Source organism: Dipodomys merriami, unplaced genomic scaffold (genome assembly GCF_024711535.1).
Source record: "Dipodomys merriami isolate MVZ:Mamm:240054 unplaced genomic scaffold, mDipMer1.0.p SCAF_428, whole genome shotgun sequence".
In the NCBI taxonomy this organism is placed as follows: Eukaryota; Metazoa; Chordata; class Mammalia; order Rodentia; family Heteromyidae; genus Dipodomys; species Dipodomys merriami.
The window spans coordinates 696,579-721,128 of NW_027205915.1; positions in this window are offsets into that span (position 1 = coordinate 696,579).

Sequence of the window (24,550 nt, forward strand, 5' to 3'; positions counted from 1 at the left end):
TCCCAAAATCCTTTGGATAATGTTGTTATTGAACTTTTTACCAAGCTACTAAAACCTACAAAGCATATGATTGGAGCCATTGTAGCTGTGATTTTAAGCTTAATTCCTATTATCATTTTTGCTGTGGTGTCTGGAATTGCCCAACACACTTTCTTACAAAAAAAACATTTTGTGGAAGAATGGCACCAGGATTCACATGAATTGTGGGTCTCACTGGTAGAAATTGATGCTCGATTACAAACACAGATTAATATTCTTAAACAGACAGTGGGATAGTTAGGAAAGAAGTTATTGGTTGTTGAAAAACAGTTATTGTTAAAATGTGATTGAAATTCTACTAACTTTTGCATTACTAATGTAAAATATAATGAATCTATACATGCTTGGAATGTAATACAGCAGTATTTATCTGGAAATTCTACTGCTGCTCAATTGATTGCTTAGTTACAATTTAATATACATGACATTTTGGTAAACAATTTGCAAATGATGATGCTTCTAATATTGCTGATGCATTTATTAAACAGTTGGAATGGTTGGATCTGAAAGGAATACTACAAAGTATTTCACATACTGCTAGTGGTATGGGAATTATGATTGTTATTATTTTCTTTATACTTGTACTGTTATATTTGATTCTTATGAAACCAATGCAAGCTTCTATGATAACCCTGTGAAAAGCTTTACTTTTAAAACAAAAGAAAAAAGTAGGAAATTGTGAAGAATCAGGGTCTATATTGAAGAGGCAGAATGATGCAGGCTCCAGCCTCAGGATTAGCTGAGGACTATGATTGAGTATTAGGAAAGTTCTTGGCATGCTGGACTAGAGAGGGAAAATGTTCTCGCTCCCTATCTCAAAACACATGTCACAGACTCCTGGGATTTGAGGAAGTAGCTCTTCTGCTTGCTTAACCATAGATGAACAGCTGGTCAAACATTTTCCTGAGATTGGCAAAGTGGTTTGAGCTTGCTCTAAAATAGTTTAGATAATAATATACCAAGACATTGTCTCATAGGTTAAGTAAAAATGTATCTGTTGAAATTTTTGTGTGAATGTCTTCTGACTAAATCTTGGCAAAATCATACTTGCTTGTCTTTAAATAACCACTAAAATAAAGTACAGCATGCAGTGGCAATTGCTGTTTGCACTCTGCATCCCCAGTGTTCTGGTGATTTCGTGACCCTTAACCAGGGACTCCCACGCACTAGACATTGATATCCCATGACTGACCAAAAAAGATAATATATATATATATATATATATATACATATATATATATATATACACACACATATATTATATGATGGGATGAATTACATTTAAATATAAATCAATATTTATGGTACACATTTAAATATAATTAATGTATAATATATTTCCCTTATATACATATATTTACATATATGAGATCATATTATATCTGTATGTTTATAAATATATTTGTAATTAATATCCAAAGGGTATATCTGAAGATTTTGGGGAAAATGTAGAGTTCTTAAAGGATTACTACTGACCCATCATACTTTCAGGAAATTTTTCAACTTATTACAATGTCTGGAGTACTATGATTGGATTATTATAAAAAAGATTAGCTGTTTTATTCCTTATGATTTTGGATTAGAAACATCTACTTACTTGGTATGAAACCTACCAAAATTTGATCTTGAAATCATACTCCACATACTGGACATATACATCAATTTAGCAACTTACAGGTCTGAAACCTTTATTTGAATCCTATATGTCACATAAATTCAGTTTCCTTAGAGTTAGCTACATATAAAAACAGGCATGCATTTTCATGCTCACATACATCCCCACACTCACATGACATGTTAAATGTATCACTGTAATAAGTAATAATATAGATACTGAAAAAGAACACCTTTTCAAATGTATATACATTTTAATTTTTAGATATAATACATTATTGAAATAGTTATAAAAGAGCAGCTGAGAGGATGTTTCAAATACTAGAGTGCCTGCCTAAAGAGCATGTTTCTCAGTCCAAACATCATTATTTCCATCCTTCCTTCTCCCACATAAAAAAACATAAATAACTACAGAATTAAGCTACATGTTCTGTAATCATTAATTAAATAAATTGTATTAAATATATGCATATATAAACAATGATAAATTATTTAGCCAGACATAATAATGAAATCACAGCATCTTCAAGAAAATAGATAAAACTGGAAACCTAAAGCTACCAGCACAACTATGTTTACTGCAGCATTGTTTACCACAGCTAAGATATGGAAGCAAACCAAATGCCCCTCAACAGATGTATGTTTCTGGTAAATGTTTTATCCCAAAATTTATATTTGTCATAGATGTCATACTAATTACCAAGACAAGTAAACAGTATTAGGCAAAGGAATTTAAAATATGGTAGCAGATATTAGATTTCTTATCCTGGTTTTGGGTTATGATACTAGCAGTTATATGTTGTGTGAAAATGCGTAAAGTTGCTGCCTTACACGGCAAATAATTATTCGCATTATCAGCTTGGTAAGATATTATAAGGTATAGTTATATTTCTAGACAATTTTGTGTATATGTGAATATTAGCCTTCAAATGATACTTTCCCCCCCTGTTTTACTTTTTTTTTGTCAGTCATGGATCTTGAACTCTGGGTGTGTGTGCTGTCCCTGAGCTCTTCAGATCATGGCTAGAGCTTTACCACTTGAACTTCAGTGCCACTTCTGGTTTTCTGGTGGTTACTTGGAGGTAAGAGTCTCACTGATTTCTTACCAGGATTAGTTTTGATCCACCATCCTCAGATCTCAGCCTCCTGAATACCTAGGATTGTAATTATGAGCTACTGGCGACCAGCTAAAATGTTACTTATTTTAAATTCTGTGATTTAGTTGAATGAGGAGCATGAATGTGTAGAAAGGTAACTTTCAAGTCATCTCTCTAAATAAGTTCAGAGTTCCATTTTCATAATCCTTATTACAGTGACTAATAACAGAAGCTCCCAAAGTAACAGAATGATCCTTCATTTTCTCCTACCAATAAGGTACTATTGGAAGAGAATGAGAGAGATCTACAGGTCTAAGCCTGAGAATATATACTTGAAAGAATAAAAAAAAATTGATGACACAGGAAGGCACAACCTGACTTTCATTTTCTAAGGACAGGAATTTCATTAAAGTATATTTAATGGCAGGGTTTTTTCATCTGAAAACCAAAGAAAAACAATATCATAAAAAAGTTGAAAGGGATCAGCAACTATGTTAAGTGTGATATAGCATTGGAGACTTTAAGAAATGAATTCATTTAGGTAAAATAAGTCTTTGGGAAAATTATCTGTTTTTCAAATTTATTCATTGCAAATTTTATTTTTGCTTACATGTCACTAAATATACATATGTATATAAACATGTATGAATATATGTATGTACATATATACATATATATATATATATATATATATGTATATGTATATATATAAGCAGGATCTGTCCAGTGAACTGTATGGTTAGGCAATTTCATCATGGCAAGTTCATCAGAAGGATAGACTTCTACACACCTCCACACGGCTTCAATACTACTGCACATGCAAACTTAAATGCTCACCATTGTAAGCAAGAACTATGTTTTACTAAAGCTTTGTATATAGTGTGTTATAGTTTCATTTAGGCCTGACACAAAATGTGCCTGTCCCTAGAGATCAATGATGGCATTTATTACTACAATAATGTAGTGTAAATCTTTACATTGAACACATACTCATTATGTGTTGCTCTTTCTTTCCTTTCCTTTTCTTATTTTAACTTTAGGAAGTTGATTTGCATTTTGATGTTGTGTTTGCTAGACAGGTACTCCACCACTTGAGTCAGTCCACCAATCCTTTTTTGTTTGAGTTACTTTACTCATAGATTAGCAATTTTTGCACCCTGTCCAAAAGATTTTATACTACTAATTACTTATGTCTGCCATGTAGCCCGAATCATGATTGCATTACAATATCCCTAGCTAGTAGGGTGATATAGGTGATACTTTTCTTCCTAGACTGATTCTAAACTGAGATGCTCTCAAATTCTACCTTTAGTTATTATTGTGAGCTCCTGTTCTGCCTACTTCTAGAATATATGACAGAAATAAATGATATAGGGCAAGTTGAGTTAAGCTCTGGCATTAATGCTAATATAGGTGATTTGACATTAAAATGTAGAGTAAGTTTGAAAGTATAATTGTCCTAGTCAGATATTTTGATTAGTAATTTTGTTTCACATTAAAAACACCTCTTGACCAGAATTAAGGACTTACTTTTTCTGTCTGTCAACTTGTATGTCATTTGGGAAAACAAACCATGTCTTGCATGTAGGATAAAGGTCGTTGAATGGTTTGATGTACTGGTTCACATCTATAGTCACTGTTAGCAATCAGAAATAAATACATCACAATTTCAACATATCCTAACAAAAATTTATGTAGTCTCAATCTCAACAAACAAGTAGATCATGGTGAAACATGCTATTAATCTCAGCAACACAAGAGGCTAATTCTCTGCCTAGAAAGAAAGACTGAAAGACAAAGAAAGAAAGACAGAAAGAGAAATAAAAAGAAAGAGAGAGAAACAGACAAGAAGAAAGAAAGAAAGGAAGGAAGGAAGGAAGGAAGGAAGGAAGGAAGGAAGGAAGGAAGGAAGGAAGGAGGAAAGAAACAAACAAACAAAGAAACAAAGAAACAAAGAAACAAAGAAACAAAGAAAGAAAGGAAGAAAGAAAGGAAGGAAGGAAAGAAGGAAGGAGGGAAGAAAGAAAGAAAGAAAGAAAGAAAGAAAGAAAGAAAGAAACAAAGAAAAAAAGAAACAAAGAAACAAAGAAACAAAGAAACAAAGAAAGAAAGAAAGAAATTTATTGAGAATGAATAGTTTGGATTGAGGAGTCACGTGGTAGAGGTAGGATCTATATTTGGTAATAGGTCTGCCTGCAGCCTCCCTACATCTTGCCTAAGTTTTCACAGTTTATCCGTGTTACCTAGGTATCTGACCAGAGGAGAGTCCCCGGCCCTGTGGTCACATCCAGATCCAGTGTAGCCACACTTTTCCCCTGCCTGGCCACACCTCATTCAGTCCCTGGCCTAGATAAGTCCTGGCAAGTGGTTGGGTCACCCTTTTTTCTGGCACGTCTCTCCACCATGCATGGGGGTGGCAGCAGTTTGGTAAATAAAATACATTACCTGACTGAATACAGCGTGGTATTATCTTCATCGTCTCCCTAATGAAACCTATCTAATTAATATACTTGACACTTTGGAGTTTCTAGTTATGAATCCGTGGATATTTTTCCCCTGGATATTTTTATGACACATATGACTTCAGTATCTACAAAGAATATCTGCTCACTCATCATTTAACAGTATAATTCTTGGCATCTGTAGTTAACCTTAATCTTTAATTAACCTTAAAGTCTATTTTGCTTCTTCTTCTTCTTTTTTTTTTTTTGCTTAAAGTCATAGAAGAGTTGGTGGGACAATCTGAAAGGATCTCTGGCTTCATATTTTCTCATCAAGCTGGACAATTCAACCTGTGTGCCACCAAGTCAGATGATTGGACTTTCAAATTCTGGAAAGCAGATGCACCTCATCATGTACCATGACTTCTTGATTTCTCAGATATTTTTTAAATGTAATTGTTGCTAAGGTGTGTACAGAGAGGTGACCATTTCACAATTAATGTAACGTGTACATTTGTCTTGTAGACAATGCCATCCTTTCCTGAGCTTTCTCCAAATTTCTGTTTTTTTGTTGTTGTGTATTGCTTTTGTTTATGTGCCTCACCCTCAGTTTGAAATCAGGGCTTGGGTGCTGCCCCTGAGTTTTTGTAATGCAGGCTACTCTACCTCCTTAGCCACAGCTCCCTTGATGATTTTTTGGTTGTTAATTGGAGAGAAGAGTCTTACAGATTTTCTCATTCCATTTGGCTTTAAACTGTGATCATCAGCCTCCTGAGTAGCTAGGATTATAGGCCTGAGCCCCCATTGTCCATCTACTAAAATGGTGTTTTCATACTTCCTGCTCTGTCACAATTTTCTTCAACTCTTGGCACTAACACTACATATTGCCTGGCTCAAATCTGAATTGGTGGAACATGCTTGTATTTTGAGGAAGGCAGGTATAGGGACACATAAGCTAAACAAAATCATTTGGTACATGGCATACAGACATGTAGGTTTATTGCCAGTGGACTGTGTCCTGTCTGTCTTTGCTGTTAATTCTGCATGGCCTGTGAATGATGTTATACATATTCAAATGGCCATTGGCAGAAATGAGGTTCTTATCCTGTTCTTAAAACAAAACAAAAACCAACAAAAAATAGTATATATGAGTCCAGCAATTTCCTCTAATTAGAAAACATTCTGCCCTAGTTTATGAAAAAGTGTCCTTTATTGAAGTGCTGCTACTTTTTCTAATTACAAATATAATGAAATCTGTAGTAGTCTGTAGAATTGCATACCACAGATGTCATTTTATAAATTCACAATAAACTCAGATATTTAAATGCTTATTTATTTATTTTTATTGGTTGTGGGGCTTGAAATCTTGTGGGGCCTGTGCACACTTGCTGAGACTCTGTGCTCAAATTAGTTAGCACTCTACCACTTGAGCCACAGAGCCACTTCTGTTTTTAGTTGGAGATAAGAATCTTATGGGGACTTTTCTCCCTGGGCTGGCTATGAACAGCGATCCTCAGATCATAGCCTCGTCAGTAGCTGGGATTACAGGCCTGAGCCATTGGCACCTGGTTTCAAATAGTCATTTTTAAAATGATGAATTGCTTAGCGCCTCTGGCTCACATTTGTAATCATAGCTATAGTTAGAATTATTATAGGTATGAGAAACAAACAGTAGGTATGTCTTGTTTATGATGGTTTGAATTGGCATGTTTTAATATTGTTTATTTCTGGTTCTACAATGCACTTATTTTTATTTTTCCCTAGGTGCGGTTGATAGGTGCTAACCAGTGTTGAACATTCTTTGGTTGAGATGAAGCCATGTGGAAGTTCTTGCCTAGAATGGCATGAAATTGAAATCCTCCTGCTCTCAGCCTGCCCATGGACCTGGGATGATAGATGTATTCTATCAAACATAGTCAGGGGTTGAGGAGCGTTGCAGGTAAAAGTACACTGGTCTTGAACTGATGTCCAAAATAGCTAGCTTTACAGGCAAATGCCTTCAAAAATCTTTTTGTATTCTGTTTCACTTTGATATAGTGTTTGTACATACTTAGGGAGTACAATGATAACATACTACCTGTTTAGTATATAGAATAATCAGACCAATATAATTAGCATGTTTATCTCCTAAAACATTGAATCTAATGTAACCTCCTGACTCTGCTAGTTATTTTGGAATATACCATAAACATGAATTCATTGATAATATGTACTAGAAGTTGATAGAGATAGGGACAACCTTGACTATGTGTATTACATATATATTTATGTATTGCTGCTCTGAAGAATATTATCATATATTCACCATGACAGTACCAGACAATAATTTTCCTGCAATGTAAAATTTCCATTTCATAATCTGCCATCTTTTATCTTCTTTACATTCTCCTTATAAATATGAATATTTTTCCTGTTCCTTTTGTTTTGAAATTACCATAAGATAGAATTAAAAAGTCATGGTCTACTAAAAATTATCTCATTTTGTTTGATTTTATGATTCTAAATCATTAAGGCGAAGGTTTCCTGAAAGTTATGGTAGCAGACTCTATCACTAAATTGTATTCTAATTATATCTTTTTTATTATTATATTTTATATAGGGTTTTACTGTTGCTGTTTTTTTTATATAGAGTTTTGTGAAGCTGGACTGAAACTTGCTCTAGTAACAAAGCTTTCTCACTCCACTGTCTCTGGTAAAATTGCTTTTTTCGGGAGGCTCATAATTATAACTCTAAATAATTAGAAGGCTGAGACCTGAGATTTAATTCAGACAGCCTGCACAGGAAATTTTATGAATATCATCTATCCAGGTCACTACAAAAAACTTGAAGAGGAGCAATGGAATTGTGGCACAATTGGTAGAGCACTAGATTCAAGGGCAAGATGCTCAGGATTGTCATATACCCCTTAGTTCAAGCCCTAAAACACACATATAAACAGACACACATTCACACATATACACAATACTCCCAGACACATTATACATGCACAAAATCTCAGGCAATGTTGTATCTGAAGTTCTTATCCAGAGATTGGAAATTGCAAACTGATTTTTGAAGGTTTTTCATTGATTATTTTTTGACATAACATCTTGTACATCTCATTGCTGCAATGGGTCCACCTGTATCCCTATTTAAAAAATTTGTTTTCTAGTCGGGCGCTGGTGGCTCACGCCTGTAATCCTAGCTACTCAGGAGGCTGAGATCTGAGGATCGCAGTTCAAAGCCAGCCCGGGCAGGAGAGACCTTGAGACTCCTATCTCCAGTAAACCACCAGAAAACCGGAAGTGGCACTGTAGCTCAAGTGGTAGAGCGCTCGCCTTGAGCTGAAGAGCTGAAGGACAGCGCCCAGGCCCAGAGTTCAAGCCCCACGACAGACAAAAAAAAATTGTTTTCTCCCGTCCCCTCCACAAATTATACCAACATCAAATACAGTGAAAACAGGGGTTATGCCATAGGGGGAGGAACATACAAAGCAACAAAGAAATCATCTTATAAACATCTTATAAATCATCTTAGAAACAATAGCAAGAAAGAAAAAGAAATATTTGAGTCCTTATCTTGGAGTTCATTTTGCCTAATATGAACTTATCTAACCATTTTGGCTTGTCTCATACATGTACTAATTATTGCAAATAAGGGAAACCATGGGACCTATGTTTCTGTGAGCCTGGCTTACTTCACTTAATATAATTTTTTACAAGTCTTTCCATTTCTTAACAAATGGGCAATGATTACTTTGGTTTTGAGAAACATCCTGCTTTAAAGAGTCTCTTGCACTTCCCAACATGCAAGTCTTGCCAAAATGCAAGTACTGACAGAAAGGGTCCATAGTAGAAGACTCAGGATGGGAGGGCAGACTCTCATTTTCCTTGTCAACAATCTGCCAACAGCATCGTTTGTTCCATCTTCACTATGTGGATGGACTTCTACCCTGATGATTTCTATGAGCACAAGGACATTGACACCCTGAAAAAATTTACACAGTATGTCAAGCTCAACATGCCCTCCTCAGACCTGCTCTTCCACTTACATATTCTTCTGGACCAGCTGGAGCAATGCATGACCAATGAGATCAAGAAAAAGAGCAAGAAGTCCTTGTTTAGATGCCTCAGAGCTTGTGAGTAGGGATGGAACCTAGGTCTGTAGGGGTGGGCCTGATTGGCCAAGAGCCCTTAGTACTACCCTGCTTGGCAAAATATCCTTTTATGTTATTCTCTGCCAGGTAATGTCTGTTCTCCTTTTGAAAGAAATCGGATGTAGCCACTTATTAGGACATTGTCTTCTCATCAGTGGTGATTCCAAATTCAATTTCTACAGCTTCCCCCATTAGATCCTCATAGAAGTTTAGTCACACCTTAACTTCTAGAGTCTACGCTAAGACTCCTGTACCTATTTTTATTCTCAGGTTTGCACCACAATAGAGAAGTACTTGCTAAACTCCAGATAAAGAACCCTTCATATATGTTGCCTATGGTTACTGTGATGGAGATCGGAAACCATCACTGGACTCCAGAAAACACATGAACATAGAGGGTTTTTTCAATTTGTAGAAAGGCCTAAACAGGTTTTGAGTCTTGTGGACATACCACTGGTTCTGAATCCCACATGTGATGCAGGTGTACCTGCATATACCACCAAGGAATAAGATGATCCAGAATGTCTTCCATTGATGTTTACAATTCACCTAGATCATTTCCAAACCAGTCAAAAAACACTGGTCTTGGTGTGCAGGATAAATGTGTGCTAATGGAAAATGACCCCAGTCTATGTTCAGGAAAACCAATAGTGAGGTCCAAAGACTAAATTCAGTTGAGGAAAGGGAATCTGTCCTCACAGAATATCCAGTCCAATCTGGCCTGCTAGAGGGGATCCAATTTCCAATTTCGAAATTGGAATCCATCCCTTCTCCATTCAGGAAGAAAATCCTGTCTTTATTGAGATCCCTTGGAAGACTCTGAGGCAGAAGTTCTCCTGAAGGAACTTAGAGGCCAATCTATATTTAGAGATTCCTTCCCCTCTAATTGGGAAAATCTTTATTTTTCTTTTTGTCGTGATTGTTGTAAGATGTTCATTCTACTTATTTTTCTAACGTTATTAAAATATTTATGTTATACAATTTTGAACCTTAAATATATTTTTTTCAACCTACAATCTAAAGCACCATGCACATGTGTTCTGTGTGTGGAAAAACACAGAGTGACAGTGGGCTGTACAAGAGAGCCTACTGGATATAAAGGGGACTATTAAATGCACAGGGAGTGTCAAGGAAGTCAGCCCATGCCTGCATGGGATGATAAAGTGCCTACAAAAGCTCTAGGACATAACAGATCAGATGTCCTAGAATCTCATCTGTCAATTGGGACAAATGCTACAATACGTATAGTGGTATGTTTGACTCTCTTCCAACAGTGAGTCAAGTCTGTATACACATTCATTATGATTTGGGAAATATCGAAAAATTTGGCTCCAATAATATCAAAACTCTACTGAGGGCTGAAAATATTTGTCAAAATACATAGGAAATATCTATACTGGAAAGTAAAAGCCATCATCAATAGAAGAAAGAAGGCTTATATACATGGACAAAGACAAAATCAGCAACCAAAAATGTAACGACCGTCTACTCGACCAGCGAGGAAGAACGACCACCACACCAGGAGTCTTCTCAGATCACGCTTTATTGGAGAGCCTTTTAGTTGTAGGAGAGCTTGGGCGCGAGAGAGCGTGCACCCGAAACACAGCCGCTTATATAGGGAATTCGAACACGGGTCTTTTCTATTGTTGGTCGCCTGCCTTTTACCGTCACCAGGTGTCATGGGATTGGCTGGGGACACTACCGGGCTCGCGCACGCGCACAGCCCAGGCATCCCGCCAAGCACCGTCTGGAGTGGTAATCCTCAAAACTGCAAGGGAGTGGGCGGAGTCTCGCCTCGGCTCCCTACAGTTCCCCCTTCTTTGTTTTATGGCAACAGGTAAGAGTAGAGGTTGGGCCTCTGTCTAAGACATTAATGAGAGGACCTTGCACTGGCCTTCGCCTGAGGGGCGCCTTCCCCAGTGATGACCAGGCCCGTCCGATGCCTTTTTTGCAGAGGTGGGATCTTGGGCATCAACCCACTTGCTACCCAGCATGCTCTTCTTGAGGAGATGGTACCCTCAAGTGCAGTGCACTTGCCTGGCACCCTGTCCCAAATTGCAAATTGCATACCTGTCCCGGTGCAATGGGATCCCCTGATCCCTCGGGGTGCTAAGGCTATGCAGAATGGTAAGGCTTAACTGCCTCTTAGGGCCGACAGCCAGATCTGGGGTGAGGATCCACTCTCCAAAGCGGCTAATGCTTGCAAGATAACAACCTTGTCCCTTCTGGTTTGGGCTCGAAGGCGACAGACCAACCATAGGCAGACCACGCATCCTCCCAAGCAGCAGGCTAAAAACATTCCGACTCCCACCCGCTCTTTGACAAAGGACACCACAGAGGCAATCCAGTCAGTAAATTGTAACAGCCCACAGCATCATTGGTTTAGCTATCACAGGGATTGCTATTAGCACTGTTGCTAACAGCAAGAAGATCAGCTGCATCTTCAAGAGGGGGTTTTTCTGCAGTCTCCACCGGCCTGGTCAGTCTCGTTGGCACCCAGTGAGGTACTTCTTGACTCTGTGGAAAAACACAAACAGCTCCCCTGGATCTCGTTATTACCGGATCCGGTCCATACCATTTATTATTAATAACATCCTTCCACATAACCATGTCTTTAGTATCCATGGAGTCTCTTGTCATATGCCGATCTGCGGCAGACTGATCGTTGTCATTTAGAATTAAAAAATTAAGGGTAAAGAGCGCAAGAGAAAGTCTTTCCCTGGGGGACGCGGACTCAGCAACTCCCCCTTTTTGTTTTTGAAGCATTTCTTTTATGCTTCTATTAGCTCTTTCCACTATACCTTGTCCTTGAGGATTGTAGGGCAATCCGGTGGTGTGGGCAACCTGCATTTGTGCGCAAAAGGCACGAAAACCATGGGAAGTATAAGCAGGGCCATTATCCGTCTTGAGTCTAAGGGGCTTTCCCCAAGCTGCCCAAGCTTCTAAGCAGTGTATTCTGACGTGAGACACCTTTTCTCCTGCCAAAGGTGTGGCATGAATGACACCGGAAAAGGTGTCCACAGACACATGTAAATATTTCAACTTACCAAATTCCGTCAGATGAGTAACATCCATTTGCCATAGGGCGTTTGGCCTCAACCCCCTGGGGTTTACCCCCACATGGGGAGGATGAAGAAAGGTAACACAAGATTTACAGGCTATAACAATATCTCTTGCCACATGCCTGGACAAATTATATCTTTTCCTAAGGGTATTAGCAGGTACATGATACAATCTATGAAAGTCTTTTGCCAATTCTACAGGATCAGCAGCGACCAGAGCCACAGCCCGAGTTGCCTGGTCCACCAAATCATTACACTTTGCCATCGGGCCTGGCAACATGGAGTGGGCACGAATATGTCTAATATAAAAAGGATGTTTTCTGTTTAAGATAAGGGATTGAATCTGTAACAAAACATTAGAAATTGTACTGGCCTGCTTAACTGAAGCAGCAACTTCAAGAGAAGCAACAGCATTTACAACATATAATGAATCAGAAAATAAGTTAAAAGGTTGATCAAATCTTTTAAAAACTTCAAGCACAATTAAACATTCAACAGCCTGCGGGACATTCGGCCGAAAATTAAAAACTACCGGCTGTTTGTGTCCTTGAACAAAAAAGGCACCTTGTCCAGATTTTGATCCATCCGTAAAGATGGTTAGAGCATCAACCAAGGGCTCCTTTGAAGTGACAACAGGAAAATACACTAAATTTTTGTTAACTATGGCAAGCAGAGGATGCTTAGGATAATGATTATCAATTACATTTGGAAATGAGCAAACAAGAATTGCCCACATATCCATTGTGGCTGCTAAAATTTCAACTTGCTCACGGGTGTATGGAATAATTAATTTATCTGGAATTTTTGCAAAGTGCATTAAACAATACTTCATACCCAAAATTGCCTGTTTAGCCACTAATTCAGGAAAATATTGAACAGTTTTTGCTCCCACAGAATTGCCGTGGAGCCACAATAAGGGGCCATTTTGCCAAAGAACCCCCGTGGGATAATTTTTTGTTTTTAATATACATAAATCAATAGGTAATTTTAAATCAACCCGTGAAAGTTGAGCCCTAGACAAAGCTGCCTCAACCTTTTGTAGGGAATTTAGTGCTAAAGGTGTCAGGGATCTAGAGGAGGTGACTTCAGGGTCGCCCTCCAAAATAGCAAATAAAGGTAACAACTCTGACCGAGGGAGATTAAGAAACCCCCTTATCCAATTAATATCTCCTGCCAATTGCTGAAAATCATTAAGTGTTTTAAGATGACCAGTTCGAATGGAAAGTTTTTGTGGTTTAATCTCAGTAGGGGAAACAATGGTTCCCAGAAATTGAACAACACTAGTCTGCTGAACCTTCTCAGGGGCAATAATTAATCCTTTATTAGCTAAGGTCTCCGTTACCTGCCCAAACACTTTATGAAGAGTCTCTACAGAGGGAGCAGCCAACAAGATATCATCCATATAATGGACAATCCGTACTTTTGGAAATTTTTCCCTAACAGGGGTTAATGCAGCCCCCACGAACAATTGACAAATTGTTGGGCTATTAGCCATCCCTTGGGGGAGAACTTTCCACTGATAGCGAGCATCCGGGGTTTCATGATTAACCGAGGGCAAAGTAAAGGCAAAGCGCTCCCTATCCTTTTCATAAAGAGGTATGGAAAAAAAGCAATCCTTAATGTCTAAGGCCAGAATAGGCCACTCCCTAGGTAACGCAGACAGCAGTGGAAGTCCCCTTTGGATGGGTCCCATAATTTGCATCTGGGCATTTACTGCTCTAAGGTCATGTAATAATCTCCATTTTCTGGAGGCCTTTTTGATAACAAAAATTGGGGTATTCCAAGATGACACTGAAGGCTCAACATGCCCCAGCTGCAGTTGTTCCTGGACAAGAGTTTGAGCCGCTTCCAATTTTTCTCGAGAGAGGGGCCACTGAGGAACCCACACCGCCTTTTGCGTTAACCAAGGTATGGGTACCACACCTTCAGTGGAAGCTTTGTTTTCAGAGACCCCTAAGAAAAACCCAAACCCTTCCTGTCCTGTTTAGGAAGTGGCTCTATCGGCTCCTTGCGTCCTTGGAGACGCCGACCAAGCCCCAAGGCTGGCACAAATCCTTGCTGTTTCATCATATTCTGACTGGCCTCAGAATAATCATTAGTTAAAGTTAACTTTAGCTGTTGCTGCACATCTCTTCCCCAAAGATTGACAGGGACGTCTACCACAAATGGATGCATTTTTCCAACCTGGCCTTCGTCTGTTCTCCAAGTCAATTCTTTTGCACTTAACTGTGGGGCATCAGCATAGCCCAGCCCTTGCAAGGTCTAGGAGGATTTCTGAGTTGGCCATTGCTTTGGCCACTCCCCTCTTTGGATGATGCTTCGATCTGCCCCTGTATCCACCAGTCCCTCAAATCTTTTCCCTTCTACTTGGAGAGTTAACATGGGTCTTTGGTCTAAAGTTATGGACAGGCATGTAAGGTCGACTCCAGTGGAGCCTAGCCCTTTATCTCCTCTCTCTATCTCCTTAGCAGGGAAGTTGCCATGAAGAGAAGGCAAAATCAGGAGCTGTGCAATTCTATCCCCGGGAGAAATGGACACCACTCCATGGGGGACATGGCAGAGGACCTTGATAGTCCCCGTATAGTCAGGGTCAATTACTCCCGGGAAAATTATTAATCCTCTCATTGTGGAGGAGGAGCGTCCTAAAACTATTCCTACAGTGCCTTCATCTAGGGGTCCTGTCATGTCTGTCTCCACAATCTGGACTCCCATCTGCTGTGTTAATACCCGTCCGGAGGTGGCACAGAGGTCCAACCCTGCGGAGCCTGAGGTTGCTCTTCTTGGCTGGGGGGTTGTAGCAGGTGCTGTCCGGGAGCCAGAGTCTGAAATGCCCCATAAACTTTCGGGCCCTGGGGACGAGGGCCCTTCTCTCCGTTTTTTGGCTCCTGTTCCGAATTAGTGTTTGGAGTAATTTGGGGGATAAAATGTCCATTGATGTCTCTAACTGACCTGCATTCGTTGACCCAATGCTTTCCCTTTTTACAACGAGGACACACTCCTGGAGTCCTTGGCGGCCTGGGTATGTTTTGTGCAGGACCACCATTTTGTGGGCATTGCTGTCTAAAATGTCCCAACTGACCACACCAGAAACACCCTTTTCCTTTACTATCTTTTGCGGCCCCGGCAGCCGACAAGACAGCAGCTGCCAGCCCCGCATTGGTCAGGGGGCCACCTACTTCTCTGCAGGCTTTTAACCAAGCTTCTAGGCTTTGGGTTCTTACTGGGGTAATTGCCCTCTGACATTCCTTGGTGCTTTGTTCAAAAATGATTTGTTGTACAAATGGCATGGCTGTTTCCAGATTTCCTAACACCCGCTCGGCTGTCTCTAGCATACGGGCAACAAAATCAGAAAATGGCTCATTAGGGGCCTGCATGATTTTTGTTAGATTGCCAGCCACCTCTCCCTTGTTTGGGAGGGCTCGCCAGGACATGTAAAAAACCTCGTTTACCTGGCGGTATACTTCAAAGGGATATCCTGTCTGGTCTACCGAGTAGATTCCCTGCCTGAGAAGCATGTCTACGGTCCAGTCCAGGTGCCCGTCACGGACATTTTGTCTGTATTGGGCTTGAGCCTTGTCTTGAACAATAGACCGGAGATCGAGGTACTGCCCATGATTAAGGCAGGTACGGGCTACCTCAAACCAGTCCGTGGGCGTCATGGCATTGAAGGTCAGTCTTCGGAGCAAGGCAGTGGTATAATTAGCCGTCACTCCATAAGTCCGGACTGCCTCAACTAAATCCTTAAGCTGGGAGTAGGAAACCGGCTCAAAATTTCTTTCAGCAGTAATCGGATTTTCAAAAACTGGGAAAGCAGCTGCCAGCTGTGACCAGGTATTTTCTTTAATAAAGTGACTCTTCCCTGCCGGCGGGCACGGCGGGGGGGCCGACGGGTGAGGGCCAGCTCCGTTTCCTCTCCCTGGCTGTTGCGGTACTCCCACCCCTAGGGGGCGCCACCCTCCATATCTGTCTGCCACGTGCTCCGCCGCAGCCTCTTCTAACTCTTCACTATCAGCTGGATCGAGCTGCTCTCCCTCCTCCTCTAACATTTCTTCCTCTGAGTCACTCACAAGATTACTATATTCTTGGTCCCGCCCTTCCAAGTGTAGGGCTGAGAACCGGTTTGCTCTTAAAGAAGGGCAAGGGAGTCTCCTTGAGACCCCCTCCTCTCTGAAACCCTTCTCCTTTTGTGAGGGCTGCAGCCCCTCTCGCTTTAATTCTTTAGGATCCTTCTGTCTTTTTTCCCTTTTTCTTTTAGGCCTCTTTTCCTCCCCATTACTGTATACTGACTCTGATAGACTATCCTGATGCTGCGTTAGTACTTTGCGTCCTTCCTGGATTAAATCAAACCCTCCCTCCTCGAGGCAACTGCGCACCATCAAAAAGACAAGCCACAAGGGAAGAAGCAATGCAAGCAACCAATAAATATCTAAATCTACAGTGAACAGCATACTGGGGGATATTTACCGACGTCTCCTCTCCCCGTGTTGAGTTCTGGCTCCGATTCGGCCTCTCGCGCGGGTCCCGTCCCAGGTTCGTTCCCGGGTTTCGGCACCAGTTGTAACGACCGTCTACTCGACCAGCGAGGAAGAACGACCACCACACCAGGAGTCTTCTCAGATCACGCTTTATTGGAGAGCCTTTTAGTTGTAGGAGAGCTTGGGCGCGAGAGAGCGTGCACCCGAAACACAGCCGCTTATATAGGGAATTTGAACACGGGTCTTTTCTATTGTTGGTCGCCTGCCTTTTACCGTCACCAGGTGTCATGGGATTGGCTGGGGACACTACCGGGCTCGCGCATGCGCACAGCCCAGGCGTCCCGCCAAGCACCGTCTGGAGTGGTAGTCCTCAAAACTGCAAGGGAGTGGGCGGAGTCTCGCCTCGGCTCCCTACACAAAAATCCAAAATAAAATCAGTTACACGTAAATACTTGTTATGTTCTTTACATTATAAGTAGTATATTATATGATATATAAGATTGAATATGTTTTTCTCATAATACAACGTCATTTAACATTTTCAGTCTTGGGTTTTTTTTTACAAAACATTAGTGTAAATCATTATTGGGGAAAGTGGTAATATAACAGATTATAATTATGTGAATATGTATTTGTGTGTTTCTAGATATAACTGATTATAAATAGATGAATAAATATATACATATATTTGTATATCTATGAAGTAAATATAATGAAACTGACTACATTATGTATAAAAAACAGGTATGAATTGAGTACATAGGACTCAGGCCTGTAATCCTAGTGATGTGGGAAACTGGGTTCTGAGTTTTAGTCTCTCTTACCCCCATGGCATTAGATTTTGAGAGGAGGCCTGGGCCCTCCGGTGTAACAGAGCCACACATGCAGTGGGATCATACTCCCTGACCCAAGAGGAAAGTCAGTACAAATCAGGACAAGCCTCTTATCCTATGACAGTCTACTCAGTTCCTATACCAAGATGGCCATCTGTAGAACATTGGAGGAAAAGCTGGTATTCCCTCCAAAAGTGTTTCTAACTATGCTTGCCGCGGACCGGGGTTCTGTCAGGACTAAGGAGGACACCTAGGGGAGGAACCTGGAATAGGACGGGGAGATGGCAAACAGACAACTCACACACATTAGGAGTGGATGCTGAGTGCTGAGTGCTGAGTGCTGAGTGCGATTTAATTCAGAGGATAACAAACTTTTATAGCAAAAAGTCTCCGTAAGAAAGGGCAAAAGGTTACACAATCTTGCTGCAAGGCTTCGTTCTTGGACGGTCAACAGCTGGTCGCCTGAAAGGCACTTGTTTCCAGCTTATTTCTAAAAAATATAATGGGTTTCGACGTTTGTCACCATCTAACCATTACCTTATTTCTATAGAGGCCTTAATTGTCCCATAAGATCTTTCCTGTTCCTTCTTTAATAGTAAGGTCACGGAGGCCTAGATCTAGCAAGTCTCTTAGTAAATGAAAGAGAGTAACAGGAACTTCTTTCTCCTAAGTAGTTATCTCAGCAATTGCCATCCGTTCTTTCTGTTCTAGCCGCCCTACAGCTTCTTGTAAGTCTCTTACAAACAATTGCTTCTGCTGAAGTGACTTTGTGAAACCCACAATACTTTTATATTTGCTTATGGCTTGTCTACTAGCCTCCATAAGAGGGGTTTCCAGGGTAGCACTTAACTCTGGTGAGTTAGTCATATTTTTAAGACACTCATCAGATATTGGAGTCGTTAACACTCTTAAGAAAGAGCTTTGAATAAGGGAACGTTGACAATGAGTAAGTACAATGAACAGCAGAAAGAGTAAAAGATTAATAGGCACTCTTATACAGTGAGGAAAAGAAAGACAGAAACACATCTTTCCTAGGAGTTTGCCAGCCTTTTTCCAGGAGTAGGCCTCTTAGAAGCCCTATTATCTGAGGTAGATTTCGGTGAAGTCCCAAAACTTGGAGATAGGTTTCTGTAAAGCCCCATTCTCTGAGGTAGACTTCGGTGAAGTCCCAAAACTCAGAGATAGGTCTCTGAAGCCCTTATCTTTGTCTGATAGATGGTTTCCCATGCTAAGCAGACTCCACTGGAGTCGGCGTGGCATATGCTGAATTAAACCTTATTTCCCTTCCCAAACTGCAAACACATGGAAATATGCCAAGGGCTGAGAGATGGACAAAGACTTACAAATACATAAAATTATATACTCTGTTTTAGTGATTCAATGACAAATCATCAAAGGTATGTCTGAATTTTTCTTTTTTTTTTAAGGAAATGGAAATATACACTGTGTGCATCATGGAGGGAGTTATAGTTTGCCGAATTGTAGAATGCACTTCTGGGCATGGGAGACACCTGCCTTGGAGAAATTGTGTGGGGATGGGTGTTCTCACACAGCTTCAAAAAACAATGGCCATAACTTCTATGATGTTACAGCCACCTTTCCATAGCAGCAACTAGGTGTCAGGCACTGATCTTACCCTGCAGTGTATTCAGAGACACAGACAAGCACAAAGAATGAGAAGAAATGACTTCTAGCCACCAGACTTCAGCGTGAGGAGCTGTGCTAACCAGAAGCTAGAATAAATTGAGCTGGAGAAGAATGATCTCCTGCATACTAAGGACCAGGCAGTATTACATGTGTGGGAGAAACAGAAGTGAATGTGGCTCTCTCCTCAAATTCATGCTGAAATGAAAACCAGAAATCATAATTTGTACAAATCAGAGACATGACGTTGGTGGTTTTGTGACAACTTCCCTCTGGAGGAGATAGTTAACCTAAGAGCCACCATCCATGCAGTTATCTCGAAGCAGGTACTCCACGCAATAAGAACAGCAAGTACAACCCCATTGATGGGAATGGATGTTACTTGCTTCAGAAAAGGGAAACAGCACTGACACGCTTGCTTGTTAAGTAAAAATGGAAGGGTACAATGAAGAAAAAGATTAGAAATGAAGATAGGAATAAGTTAGATATGGGATGCTGCGGGTTAAAGAAGAAAAATTCTGATGTTATTCTAAATCTGACATGCCCCACTGGAACCAAAGTGCTCAAATAGTAGGTAGACACATCTGATTCACCTAGAGAATACTTTTAAAATGTGATTCTAGCAGGGTTCTGGTGGCTGATAACTGGAATGCTAGCTACTCAGGAGGCTGATACCTGAGGATCAGGATTGAAGCATTCTCAAAGAGGAAATTTGGAAATACTGATCCCCCAATTAACCACCAAAAATATGGATGTGAAGCTGTGGTTCATCTGGTAGAACAGTAGACTTGAGGAAAAAACTAAGGGACAGCACCCAGGCCATAGGTTCAAATCCCTGGACTTTATAAAACAAAGAAGCCAACAAATAACATTTGGTGCTCAGTCATTTGCCACTTAACATTCTAGTTCAATATATTTGGTATGAACCTTGGAAATTATATCCTTAGCAAATGCTCTCCCTTGATATTCTGCTTCATTACAGCTTTCAAAGCCCTGGCATCTCCAATGTCTCCTCCCAGTTAGCATAGCAGTCTAACACTGGAAATTTAAAGATATATTTTTATTAATCATCAGAATTCTGATCATCTAAACACACACATCAATTTAGTAGTAGCCACATTCCACTATTCTGAATTTTTTTGGTGAAAATACCGTACAGAGGGGTTACAATTACCTGAGCAAGGTAATGACTACATTTGTTATCAAGCATTGTTGGCTTCTCCTTGGTTTCCCCGTCCCATCTCTTCCCATACTACTTCAAACACCCTCCACCCAATCCCCCCCAGCAAAGTTGTAAAGTTCATTTTTTGACAGAACAACTTGGACATCTCATTGTTGCAATGGGTTTACCTGTATCCCTAGTTAAACGATTTGTTTTCTCCCTTCTTCTCCACAAGTTATACCAACATCAAATACAGTGAAAACAGTGGTTATACCGTGGGGGAGAGATATACAAAGCAACAAATAAATCATCTTATAAATGTGTTAGAAATAATCATAAGAAAGAAAAAGCATTGAGTCCTTATCTTGGGGATCATTTCACCTAACAACAACTTAATTTGATCATGTCTGCTTGTCTCAGACATATACTAGTTATTGCAAATAAGGGAAAGCATGAGAAATATGTTTCTTGGGCCTGCCTTACTTCACTTAATATTTTTTCCAAGTCTTTCTATTTCCTACATCAACAAATTGGAGAGATCTGAAACCAACAATTTAATAAGACACCTGAATCTCCTTGGAAAAGAGCAGCAAGATAAATCTCAATCCAGTAGATGGAAAGAAATAATTAAATTTAAATCAGAATTAAATGAATTAGAATCCCAAAAAAAACTAGAAAGAATCAACAAAACAAAGAGTTGGTTCTTCAAAAAAAATTAACAAAATTAACAGACCCCTAGCAAATCTTATCAGCAAAAGAAGAGAACACACCCAAATAAATAAATTCAGTCAAACCTTTCTGATATTAAGTTTGAGAACTTGGCAGAAATGGACCTTTTTCCTAGCAAATATCGACATACCATAACTAAACCAAGATGAGTAAAACCAACTTAACAGGCCCATATGAAGCATTGAAATAGAAACAGCAATAAGAGACCTCCCATCTAAGAAAAGCCCAGGAACAGAAGGATTTACAGCAGAATTCTACATGGCCTTCAAAGAAGAGCTCACACGAATACGCTTCCAACTCTTCAATGAAATTGAAAGAGAAAGTTCACTATTCTGAATATTTTTAAAACCCACTTTGAGTTAATAAGCCTTAATGATTAAAAACTATAGAATATTTATCAAATTAATTCAACAATCATCATTCTTCCACCCAATCTTTTAACATAAGTTATGCAATTTTTTTGTCTCTTTGTATGTTACTCCCCCACAGTGTAACCCCTGTTTTCACTATATTTGAGGTTGGTATCCTTTATCTTGTATGTACATTTTTCTAGCTTTGGGAGGGGAAGGGAAATAACCAAATGTTAACTAGAGATACAGGTTGACCCATTGTAACAATGAGATGTAGAAGACACTATGTTGAAAAATGAACTTGATAATTTAGGCAGGGAGGGGGGAGGCGAAGGAGTGTAGTTCTGGAGGTGAGAGGGAAGGGATGATAGGGGAAAAACAAAGGAGGAGGTAACTATACTTGATAGGAAATATACTCATTACCTTGCTCATGTAACTGTAACCTCTCTGTACAGTATTTTTACAATAAAATCATATTTGAAAAAGCAGAGACTATATGAAAGTTTGCACATGATACCTTCTAACTATAATGCTCTCAAGAAGTAGGGTTTTACAGAAACATCCTGATTGCTTTGTCAAAACAAAGGATAAGAGATTTAAATAATCTACCTATAATCTCAGAAGGAAAACGACGCTATTAGCTTTAGATCAAATTCATTTATCTAGTACTGAGGAAATGAATTTCAGAAATGGCATAGGCAGAGTATATACAAATCACCTTATCATAAGAATGCCTTGATCAACCTTCCAGGAAATAAAAATATGAATAAAAAGCAACTAATACTCCTAAAACATGCCAATTGGTGGTGGTTCATGCTTATTATCCTAGCTAATTAGCAGTCTAAGATGAAAGGATCTCAACTGAAAGCTTGGCTAGGAAGAAAACCTTGCTCTCTGGAACCAGCAGACCGGAAGCATCAGCTCTGTTCCATGAAGCCCAGGTGGACAGCCTCTGCCCACAGACATCCAGACACACAGGACTATCCCATCTGAAATATTATCAAATACATTCAAATAATATATCCTGTTTGGGAGATAATATTTGAAAGATGTATCAAAAACATTTCTCTGAGTTCCAGTTTAAAAAGCAGAGTGAAAGGGGAAATATGAACTCACTGACTGAAGGGTAAGTTACCGATCAGAATGATCTTAATGGCCTAGAAGCCCATTTGGTAACATCCACTCAACTATATTTCTTCACATCTTGTCAGATAGCCTGGAAAGTGAGATTTTTGAATGCAAGAAATGTGTGAGCAAGCCGGGCGCCGGAGGCTCACACCTGTAATCCTAGCTACTCAGGAGGCTGAGATCTGAGGATCGGGGTTCAAAGCCAGCCCGGGCAGGAGAGACCGTGAGACTCCTATCTCCAATAAACCACCAGAAAACCGGAAGTGGTGCTGTAGCTTAAGTGGTAGAGCGCTCGCCTTGAGCTGAAGAGCTGAGGGACAGCGCCCAGGCCCAGAGTTCAAGCCCCACAACCGCCAAAAAAAAAAAAAAGAAATGTGTGAGCATGTAGTTTGTAAACTTAATACTGAAACGCTAGGAACTGGAAGCTCATGCATGTAAAACTAGCTACTCAGAACCCAGAGATATGAGTTCAAAGTCAACTTGAGAAAAAAAAAACTCTTACCTTCAGTTACCCAGTTAAAGGCAGAAAGCAGGGCTGTGATTCGAATGGCAGAGTGGCAGCATAACATACAAAGAAAGCTAAGGGACATCCAGGCCATGAATTCAAGTTCTAGTACTGGCTCTCATACACAAAAAGTAACCATGACAACACCACAGGATATGCCAATGTTAGCAAGGGATGTAGATGATTGGGATGATGACAACATTTACCTCACTTTTAGTCTCAACCTTCTGTACAGCATAGCCTAGTCTGTGAAAAGCCCTAGGTGAAATCTTTGCTCAAAACCGCAGATTCATCCTCATTTCCCTCTGCATATTTATCACACACACACACACACACACACACACACACACACACACAAAATAGAGGTCTATATTTTACTATCTAATTTTGAAATAAATAACCATATACATATGATTCAGAATTTTTTGCCCTTGTTTAGGTTTGAAAGGGGTCACAATATATCCACGGTCTGGATCATTCTTGTAATCTTAGCTGCTCAGGAGGGTGGGATCTGAGGATCACAGTTTGATGCCAACCCAAGGTAATAAACCTGCAAGATTCTTATCTTCAATTAATTAGCAAGAAGTGGAGTTTTGGTTAAAGTAGCAGAGTGACAGCATTAAGTAAAATAATCTAAGCAAGATTTCCAGACCCTCAGTTCAAGCCTGAGTACTGGTCCACTAACATTCTAAGAGCCAAAAGTCCATGAAAGATCAAATCAAAAATATGTCAAAATATTTTTTTTTAACTTTTGAAGCGAAATCCAATGAGACAACATAGCTTTTGGTTTGTTGAAGATTTGGTGGGAAAACCACAAATCCAACATGTGTTTAAGTGACATAACAAAAAGCAATCAAATAAAAATTTCCCAGTAAAGAAGTTTCCTTAGTATTCACTGAGAACCCTGACAAAGAGATTTTTTTCTACAGTTTTTGAAAATTAATTATTTTTCAGTAAGGGAAATAGTATAAACTTTTATTATAGGTGTCAGTGTATTCTCCAAGAAAGTGAATGTAAAATTAAAAACACACAACATTACAACTTTCTATGCCTGTGTGAGACGCTAGAAACCTGTAATCGTGTGGCCTCTAGAAAGGAGAAGGGGGATGCTCAGCATTACTGGTCATGAAAGAAATGCAAATCCAAACCACATTGGGATTCCACCTCACCCCAACTAGAATACCCATTATCAAGAGAACAAATAATAACAGATTCTGACCGGGCTGTGGCTAAATGGGACCAGTACTATAATGTTGGTGGGAATGGGTGGCAGTATGGAGGCTCCTGAAAATATTAAACATAGAACTCCCCTAAGATCCAACAATTCCACCTCTT